Genomic DNA, 10298 nt, shown 5'->3' with positions numbered 1-10298 from the left:
TTGATGTGTGTAACCTGTTCCCGAGCCGCCGGGGTCCTGCCGCGGTGGGGGCAGAATAGGGTTTGCCGTGTTGACGAGCTAGAGGCCCGCCGGGCCCGGGACTGAATACCTTGAATGCAGAAGCCAGCAAAGGCCTCTGGGGCCCCAGCTCCCACCCCGGCAGTCCCGCGAGAGAGCTGGGCTGGTGGCGCGGGGAGCCGGGGACGGCCAATGAGCGCCCGGGCCCCGCCGAGAGCCCGGCCGGGGCGTGGGCCAATGGGCGTCTCAGGAATGTGGGCTGCGCGCTCCGCTGTCGCTGACAAAAAGCCGCTGGAGAGGGGACTCCGGGAGGACACGTGCTGCCGGGACCTGACGGCGTCAGGTCTGGAAGGGTCCTCCTGTAGAACAGCGTCGTGATAGCTCATGTTACGGGTCTCGTTTTTTCCAGCTTTGTGCGACCCTGACGGTGTTTGCCGTGCGCCAGGCTCAGTTCTAAGCACTTTATATGTGTGTTGTAGCAAGCAGTTACTTTTCTTAAAAATATATGGGGAGGCTTAGTATTGCCTCCATTTCACCGATGGGAAGGAAAACTCCCTGGTGTTGGTGATAAACTTTGGAAAAACGATTTAGAAAATCTTACTTAAAATGAATAGCCTTGTTTTGCCCTGACTCATTAAATGTTTTATAGTTTTATTTGTAAGGACACGTTCTTAATAAAGGGACGAGGATTTTACCCTTTATCCAAGTTCTTGGGTAGAAATGCCCGAATTTAAGCTTGGGTTGTTTTGGGGGTTTTTTGTTAGTTCGTTTGGTTGGTTGGTTTTTTTGTAGTTAAGAGTTCCCTGAGTCCAGGAGGGAGAGAAAGGGCAGCTTGCTTTCTTTAAATACTTGAGAACCACTTCTCCTTTGTGCCTTTATCAGTAGCAATTATCTTACTACTTGAATATGGCTCATAAAATGGCAAAAGTTTAATCTTCAAGGACAGAATATCCTGTTTTGTATAGTTCATAATTTAGTGCACGTCTTGTACATATTTAACATTCATTAAATCACTATTTTGAGAGTTTTCTCTAGGGTGTTTCAGCTGTTGTAGATGGAGTAACTAAGAACGAAAAAAATCTTTATCGGTTTAACTGAGAAGTCCATTGGTAGCCTTTCTGGGAAAGTTTTTCCGTGAACTGTCAGTCAAGCAAGAATGCACTGGGTAGGTTATGTTACTAGGAGATTTTAAAAGTACCTGGAAAAATATTTGATGCTAGTAGATAAATCACTTAGAGTGATGACCTGGCAAGAGGGTGGAAGGATAATCGTCATCTAGAAGAATATGCATAATGAAATGATGCCTGGCCTCTGGAATGTCTAGATTTTAATCAAACACTTAATGACTAGCTGTGTGGTGTATTTTCATCTCTAAATGGAGATAATAATGGTACCTACTTCACGGGGTAGTTGTGAGGATTAAGTGGGTTAGTGTATATTTGGTGCTTAAAAACAGTGACACATAGTAAGTAACCACTGTACAAATGTTACAAGTGTTTTATATTTATCTTTAGAACAAAATCAATATCTCCCTTCCACCCCCATCAACCAAGGATGGAGAATTAAGTATATCAGATTGTAATTTTAAAAGGCTACACATTAAAGGGTGCCCTAATAATTTGATGTAGTTTTTATTCAAATAGAGGAGATAGTGTCACTGGGAAGCTTTAGATTTATTATTCTGTAGAAGGATTAATATCATGAAGCAATCTTTAGTAGTTTTGTTTTTATTGAATGATAAAAAGTTTGGAAGCCAGAAATCCTTGCTTGTCCTTGCCTCATGTCCTCCTTGCTTGTCCTTGCCTCATGTCCTTACTCTCAGTAATTCCATTAAAATGTAGATGGAAGGTTATAATTAAAAGATTTTAATAGATTTGTAGATTAAAATTAAAAAGTAAATCTACTTTTTACACTGTATATCAAATGTAAAACCTAAGGACATTGAGAGTGAGCAGGCACAAATGTCCTAACAGGATTACTACATATGCTACAACATTAAACGTGTTATAGAAAATTCTTAGAAAAAAAAATACCTTTCCAAACATTGGTGTAAGAAGAAATATAAATGTAAGTAGTCCTATAACCATTTCATACATTGAATTAGTCATTAATCAATCGTCCCATAAAGAAAATTCTGGGCCCAGATGGTTTCACTGGAGTATTCTCTCCAACATTCAAGGAAGACATAATTCCAGCCTTTTACACACATTCTTGTGAATAGAGAAGGAGATACATTTCCTAGCTCATGTTGGGATTAGCATAATTTTGATATCCAAACCCTGACAGGCTGCGAAGGAACCAGAACTCTAATGCATTGCTGGTGAGGGTGGAACGTGAACAGACCATTTTGGGAAATGGTTTGGTAGTTTCTTAAAGATTCAATTTATGTAAAATTCTAGAAAGTGCATACTAATCACACCAGTGGTTGCCTGAGGTCTGGGAGTAAAGAGAAGGGTGGATTATAAAGAGGCCTGAGGGACCTTTGGGGAGTGGTAGAAGTGGTCACTATCTTGTGATTGATAGTTTTACAAATAGGTGTGTATGTCAGAAATCTTGTAGGTAAATGTAAAAATGAATAGAATTTATTTTAAAATAAATACATGCATGCCTCCAAAAAACAATCTGATTTTTGCATAGTAGCTTAATCTTTTCAGTGATTCTCACCATGCATATGATTGAATTGCCTCGCTAATAGGAACATTAATTTAGTTGTTATTAGCATATATGTTGTATTTACTGCTACAAACCAAAGAATAATTTTGGTTGCTGTTGCGCTCTCTCTGCCCTCCCCCCAAGTATGTAAACTTAGCAGTTTGCATCTGTGTGAAATCAACTTAGAGCATTATAAATCCCCAAACTCTTTGTACAATAACAAAGATGAATATGAATTTGGAAAACTGCTGAAATGATTTTGGGGAAAAGCTGCTTTTGTGAAGTATAAGGACAAAAATATTTAATTGGAAGTGGTGTGGAGCTGGAAGAATTGTGACATGAAAATAATTCTAAAGATTTGAACCAAGAGAGAAAACCATAAGGTAATTTTGAAGGCAATATTCCAACAGAGTTTGAGGAGGTGGTCACTGACCAAAGAAAGAAGTATAATATGAAAAATCTGGCTGCTAGTAAAATAGCTTATCTTTTGAATACAGACTTTTTAAACTTTTTGTTGAAACATAAAAAGTTATAAAAATCATAATGCAAACCTAGTTTTCACTAACTGATCACACTCATGTCACTGAAGTTTAAGGAATATAACTAGCCAGAAGTCCTACTTGCACCTCTAACAATTATTTTCCTGCCCCCTCTATCCCTAGGGTGATCACTGTCCTAACTTCTAACATACCATAGATATGGAATCATTTAGTTTGCATCATGTAAGGCCTCCTACAGTCAATATTATGTTTGAGGTTTTGTAGTTCATTCTCATTGTTGTGCTTGTAGTTGTTTTGTGTTGATATACCACAATTTATCCATTCTACTGTTCATGGGCGTTTGAATAGTTTCTAGTTTGCTAATACAAATAGGTTGCTATGAACACTATTGCATGTGTCTTTTAGTGAACATTATGTATTTCTGTTAGATAAACATACCTCTAGGAGTGTAACTGTTAGGTCAGAGAGTGCATATATCTAGCTTGAGGGTTCCAGTAGCTCCATATCTTCATGTAACACTTGTCTTTTTATTTATTTATTTGAACATATCAAGATTTTGTTATAATAAAACAAAATATGAAGCTTAGAACTGGATCACTTGACCCTTTCTCTTATCTCTTCCCAGTTCAAAATGCTTGCATCTCTTAATAGCCAGCATTCTCTTAGATCTGCAGTTAGGCTCAATGCATTCAAGCCTCAGCACAATCTTCTTTGTAGTTTTAGCCTTTTTTTTTTTTGAAAATCGGCTTAGTCTGCCCACCATAACCACTCTGCTTCCTGTCATAATGCCGCTTTCCCTGCGCATAGAGAATCCTTGCCCTTTTTGTACTGTGTTACTTTGTGGGGTTGATGCTTGCCACACTTCTTACAGAAAGTTCAGCGGGTGTTAGGAACGTTCACCATGTTTGCAAGAGTGCTATCAGCAGGGAAAACTAACCACTTGTCTTTTTAATTTTAGCTATTGTGTGTGTAGTAGTAGTAGGTATTTCCCATCAGACTAATGGAGTTGAGCTTCCTTTTTTATATCTTTATTTGTCATTTGGATATCTTTTGTGAAATGTTTGTTCAAGTCTATTTTTTTCTGGGGTGACTTTATTTATAGTTCTTAATATGCTATGGATGAAATCTCTGTCCAATATCACAAATATATCCTCTATGGGTTTCCTTATTAATGATATCTTTGAAAGTAGAAACACATAAGTTTAATATAGTTCAATTTATTAATATTTCCCCTTTAATGGTTAGCAGTTTTTATGTACTATGTTGACATAAGAGACATCCAAACCTGTAGAGAATCTTTGAGTTTATTTGAACCAAGCTGAGAAAATTTGCTGGGAAGCAACGGACTGAGAAAGTGCTTTGGGAAATGTCAGTTTTACCACATATTTTATACATCAGAATACAAGGGAAAAGACTTAGAGGGGTTACATGAAATTTCTTGGTGATTAGTGAGGTGGGAGAATGCAAAGCTTGGAAATCTCTGGAACTGGATCCAGCGGTTCTCAACCTGTGGGTCGCAAACAATGAAAACACATCCTGCATATCAGATATTTACATTACGATTCATAACAGTAGCAAAATTACAGTTATAAAGTAGCAATGAAAATAATTTTATAGTTGGGGGTCATCACAACAATAGACACTTCTTTTACATTGGTGGGTATAGGATACCTAACTGAACAATTGACGTGAAAACAGTGAGGGTTCTTTGGTTTGCTCTGGTACAGTGATTGTGCCCTTAGGGGTCTGGAAAAAAAATGACTCTGACAAAGATGTGTTGCAAAAAAGACAATAGGCTCAGTTAGGATAAAGGTTGACCTTTGTCAATGAATATTCCTGCCTAGTACAGGACTACCTGCCATGACTCACTTTTATTTTTTACCTCTATCCATTTATTTTTTTTACTTGACACTATTACAGATGTCCCCATCCCACCCTTCCCTCTGGCCATCCCCACACAGTTGTCTGTGGATTATGCATTATATGTTCTTTGGCTAATCTCTTCATCTTCTTTCTTGCAGTTTCTCCTCCCCTCAAACAGCTGTCAGTCTTTGGCTTGTATCCATGCCTCTGTTTCTCTTCTGTTCCTGTTTATTTTGATCATTAGATTCGCTTTTAGTTAGGAAGTTTTCATTTCAGACCATCTTAGGTGGTAACTTTCGGTCTTTGAGTTTGTAAGGCCGCCATGCAAGCCTCCCGGGAGCTTGTCCACAACTATTTGAGATATCTTTGCTCATCCCTCAACATTGTTTTACCTTTCATATTTATATCTGCAGTCCATCTGGAGTTGATTTTTTTTTTTTTATGTGGCATGAGGGAATAGAACACACTTAATGTAAAATAGGCTTATCTTTCCAAGCAATTTTGTAATACTGGTAATCTTTTACTAGTTTCTCAAGGGAGATAAAAGGGACACATGTAATTGAGGGGAGGGTCATTTTTAATAGAAAATTTTGTCTGGTATGGGCTGGGTTAAAGAATACTGGTTAATCATCTGTTGGTGGAAAGCAGTAGTCCTGGCATATCCAAGTAAATAAAGGAAAGGATGATGTGTTCTAAAACTGACTTATTTCACACAGTATTTAAAGTTGAAATGTAAAAAGAAGGAGTAATATCTTAACCTGCAGTTTTGTCTACTAATTTTTCAGATTTCAAAAGTATGTGTCAAAATGTCTTAAGTTCCTGCACTAATTTGGACCAAATAAAAGTCTTATTTTAATGGCAGCTTTGGGATGGATGGAAGTAATGGGGAGGAAGTCTGTCAGAAAATAAGAAATTTTGGTAAAAAGAAAAGATAGTTTAATTTGATCTTTAAGGACAATAAAGTAGGCTTTTTGCTTTTGATTTATCACAAATCTGACTTATTCTTAGTAGGAGGTGGGAAATTCTAGTGAAAGTAAAGAGAATACATAAAGATTTCATTAATTGTGAGAAACTTCCAGGTATTTTATTTTTATAAGCTAAAATATAACTTGCAAGTAAAGTGTTAGGGGCAGTTGCAAAGATAGTAAATCACACCTCAGCATTACCTTTCCCAGAACTCATGCCTTACTTGACTACATCATTGCACAGTATTGCAGTATTGATAATTTACATTGAAGGAATTTACAGCCCATTGCTAAAAAACCTTTCAGTTTAAATGCTTTGGAGTAGAAAAGTTTCCTGTTGAAATAAACTTGTTACATTTCTAACAGTTTCAAAAAGTTTGAACTGCTGTCTCTAAACCACCTTTCTTTCAGAAGTGCACATTTCAAGTACTGTAAACAATAATTATACTGAAAGTGATTTAAATTTGGGGTAGAGATTTGAGATGGAGAATACTGTGATTATTGGGTTGATTTATTTGAACAAAAAGAGAATATTTATTTCTCCAGGTATCTTGAATTAACTGCCCTAAGAAGGCATGCTCAGAATTTGTTTTGGTCAGCCTAGGCCAGTGATGGCGAACCTATGAGATACGTGTGTCAGCGGTGACACGTGAACTCATTTTTTTGGTTGATTTTTCTTTGTTAAATGGCATTTAAATATATAAAATAAATATCAAAAATATAAATCTTTGTTTTAGTGTGGTTGCAAATATCAAAAAATTTCTATATGTGACACGGCACCAGAGTTAAGTTAGGGTTTTTCAAAATGCTGACACGCCGAGCTCAAAAGGTTCGCCATCACTGGCCTAGGCTTTGATGAATAATCTTATGTTTTAGGATATGACCCAAAGACTGCTACCTTGGTAAGGTGTAGAGGCCTGAATGTAAGGAAAGTCATGCTATTAGCAAGCACAGTTGAGGGCAGCTTCAAATAGGCTTTTTGAGTAAATTGAAAACTCTGAAACCAGCTTTAAGAAAGTAATCCATTAGTGGAATCTAATCACATGGAGGCCTTGTAAATGCAAATTTTCAGGCACCATCTGTAGTGTCTGACCTATTGGATCTCATAGTAGGATCAAACTCAATTCTAATTCCTTAGGTGATAAGGGTGAAAACCCTCCAGCAGCATTGTTCCCTCAGTCATTTACATTTTTAATTAAAGTTTTAAAAAACCTAACATGAAATTTATCATTTTAACCACTTTTGAGTATACAGTTCAGGATTGTTAAGTATATTCTTACTAGTAGCCCTGCGCACAGATCCGTGCCCTAGTAGGTAGCTGCCGCCCTCCTGTAGCTCTCGGCCCACTGCCCCGCCTCCCGCTTGCTTGCTGCCCTGCCCCCTCCTGTAGCTCTCCGCAGCCCACTTATACTTCGCTGGCACATCCTCCTGCTGATCCATGATCTGGTCGTGATGCGCTTGGTCATTACATCTAACGTAACAGCTCATTAGCATATTACTCTCTTATTTCTATAGGATTGTTGCGCAACAGGTCTCTAGAACCTTTTTCATCTTGTGAAACTACATGTATAAAACTAGAGGCCCGGTGCACAAAAATTTGTGCACTGGCGGGGGGGGTGGGGGGTTGTCCCTCAGCCCCACCTGTGCCCTCTCACAGTCTGGGACCCCTTGGGAGATAACCACCTGCTGGCTTAGGCCTGCTCCCCGGTGGCAGATGGCAGGCCCGATCCCTAGATGCCTGCCCTGCCTCCCCGGGTCGCGCACAGGGCAGGGCCAATCAGGAGGTTGGCGGCGCCGGGGGTTGGGGCCTGGGTCTGGTCGCACACGGGATCCATCACCCCCACCCCCCCACCCCCCGGCCCAGGATCGCAGATAGCAGGCCGGCCCGGATGGTGGCAGGGCAGCTGGGATGGCGCTGTCCTGCTCTTCCTGCAGTATGCAAATTAGCCGCCATCTTTGCTGGCGGTTAATTTGCATATCACGCTGATTAGCCGATGGGAGGTGTAGCGAAGGTATGGTGAATTACCATGTTTGTCTATTATTAGATAGGATATTATTTTCCCTCCTTTCTCCCCAGTCCTTGACAAACCACCTATCTACTTTCTCTATGATTTTCACTACTATAGATACTTCATATGACTGTTTTGGAACCTCATTAGTGGGATCACATAGTATTTGTCCTTTTGTAACTGGATTATTTCATTTAGCATAATGTCATTCATGTAGCATGTGATAAAAAATTTCCTTTAAGTGTGAATTATCCATTACATGTATATACCACATTTTCATTATCCATTAATCTCTTGATGGACATTTGGGTTGCTTCCTACCTTTTGACATTTGTGAGTTACAATGAACATGGATGTACAAATACCTCTTCCAGATCTTGTTTTGAATCCTTTTGGATATATACCCAGAAGTGGGATTGCTAGAGCATGTGGTAATTTTCACCTAAGGTACACTCTATATATTGTTACAATTTCTCCACTTCCTTACCACCCTTTGTTATCCGCACCCCCTCCCCCCCGCCCTTTTTACATCCTAATGGGTGTGAGGTGGTTTTGATGAGCATTTCTTTTATGATTTGTGGTGTAGAGCATCTTTTCATATGCTTGTTGGCCCTTTTTTGCATTTGGTGTTAGAGTTTCTTATAGATTTTGGATGTTGACTTCTTGTTAGATATATGATTTGCAAATATTTTCTCACACATTCTGCAGGTTTTCTTTTCATTCTTGTCGAGTGCTTTCCTATGATGCACAGAAGTTACTAAGTTTGATATAGTCCTGTTTGTCTATTTTTGCTTTTGTTGCCTGTGCTTTTTTGTGTTTCATCCAAGAAAACATTGCCAAATCCAGTGTCAGACTTTTCCCGTAAATCTTTAACCCATGTTGAGTTTATTTTTGCATATGGTGTGATGTGGGGCTTCAACTTCACTCTTTGGTGTGGAGACGCAATTTTCCTAACATTTAATAAAGAGGCTGTCCTTTCCCAGTTGTGTAGTCTTGGTATTTTTGTTAAAGATCATTTGACCTGAGGTGTTTACTTTTTACATTAAAAAAATGTAGTCAGGCCTGGCCAGTGTGGTTTAGTTGCTTGAGCATCATCCCATGCACCAAGAGGTTACCAGTTCCATTCCCAGTCAGGGTACCTGCCCAGGTTGTGGGCTTGATTGCCAGTAGGGGGCATGCAAGAGGAAGCTGATTTATGTTTTTTATCCTTGTTTGTGTCTCCTAAAATCAGAAAGAACTTTTTTTTTTCTTTTGGTTAATCCTCACCCGAGGATATTTTTCCATTGATTTGTTGTTGTTTTTAGGGAGAGTGGAAGAGAAAGGAAAGACAGAGAGAAACATCAATGTGAGAGGAACACATGGATTTGACTATGTCGTTAATGTTTCGCTTTTCAGGAATGGTAACGGATCATTCAGTCCATATACTGCCATTAGTAAAGGAGCACACTACTTTGGGATCATTTATCATGATCTGATAGTATTTTTTAGTACTTTACTTTGAAGTTAGGTTTCTCAACCTTGGCACTTTTAACATTTTGGGCTAGATAACTTGTGTCCTATTTACCTATGGCAGCGGTTCTCAACCTATGGGTCGCGACCCTTTTGGCGGTCGAACGACCCTTTCACAGGGGTCGCCTAAGACCATCCTGCATATCAGATATTTACATTACGATTCATAACAGTAGCAACATTACAGTTATGAAGTAGCAACGAAAATAATTTTATGGTTGGGTCACAACATGAGGAACTGTATTTAAAGGGCCAGAAGGTTGAGAACGACTGACCTATGGTGTAGCAGCATCCCTGGTCTCTACCAGCTACATGTCTGCAATGACGAACCCCCACCAATGTGACAACCAAAAATGTCTCTAAATACTAACAAATGTTTTCTGGGTGACAGTCATCCTCAGTTGAAAACCAGTGAGGTGAGGTGGCTGCACTTATGTAAATAAAATGTAATTCAAATTAGAATATGTTCCCTTATCTATGAATTTTTATTGTTTTATAGCACCTTGCAATTGTGTAATATTTTGAATGTCTTTTACAATATTTTCCAATCACTAAATCAACACTATGAAATACATTCCAAAATTGTCTTCTTTCTTCTGCTTTGTTGTCAATTTATGATTTATTGAACTCATCCTATATAATAAAGGGGGAATATGCTAATGGGTCCTAACAGTGTCCGAGTCACGACCAGTCAAAGGTGCATGCACACAGAAGCTGGGGGGTGGAGGCAGGGACTTGTGCCACCAGGACGTGAGGCTGCCGCCGCCGTCGGCCCCCCAGCA

The 10298-nt window shown here is 39.2% G+C and overlaps 1 protein-coding gene and 1 pseudogene across 1 annotated transcript in view; one reads left to right on the top strand and one right to left on the bottom strand.

Moving 5' to 3' along the window:
* The window catches only part of AMD1 (adenosylmethionine decarboxylase 1), a 24546-nt gene that overhangs the window by 885 nt on the left and 13363 nt on the right, over nt 1-10298 (top strand).
* LOC102246617 lies at nt 3726-4073 on the bottom strand (annotated as a pseudogene).

Source organism: Myotis brandtii, unplaced genomic scaffold (genome assembly GCF_000412655.1).
Source record: "Myotis brandtii unplaced genomic scaffold, ASM41265v1 scaffold8, whole genome shotgun sequence".
NCBI classification, from domain to species: domain Eukaryota; kingdom Metazoa; phylum Chordata; class Mammalia; order Chiroptera; family Vespertilionidae; genus Myotis; species Myotis brandtii.
This window is presented reverse-complemented; position numbering and strand designations above follow the sequence as displayed.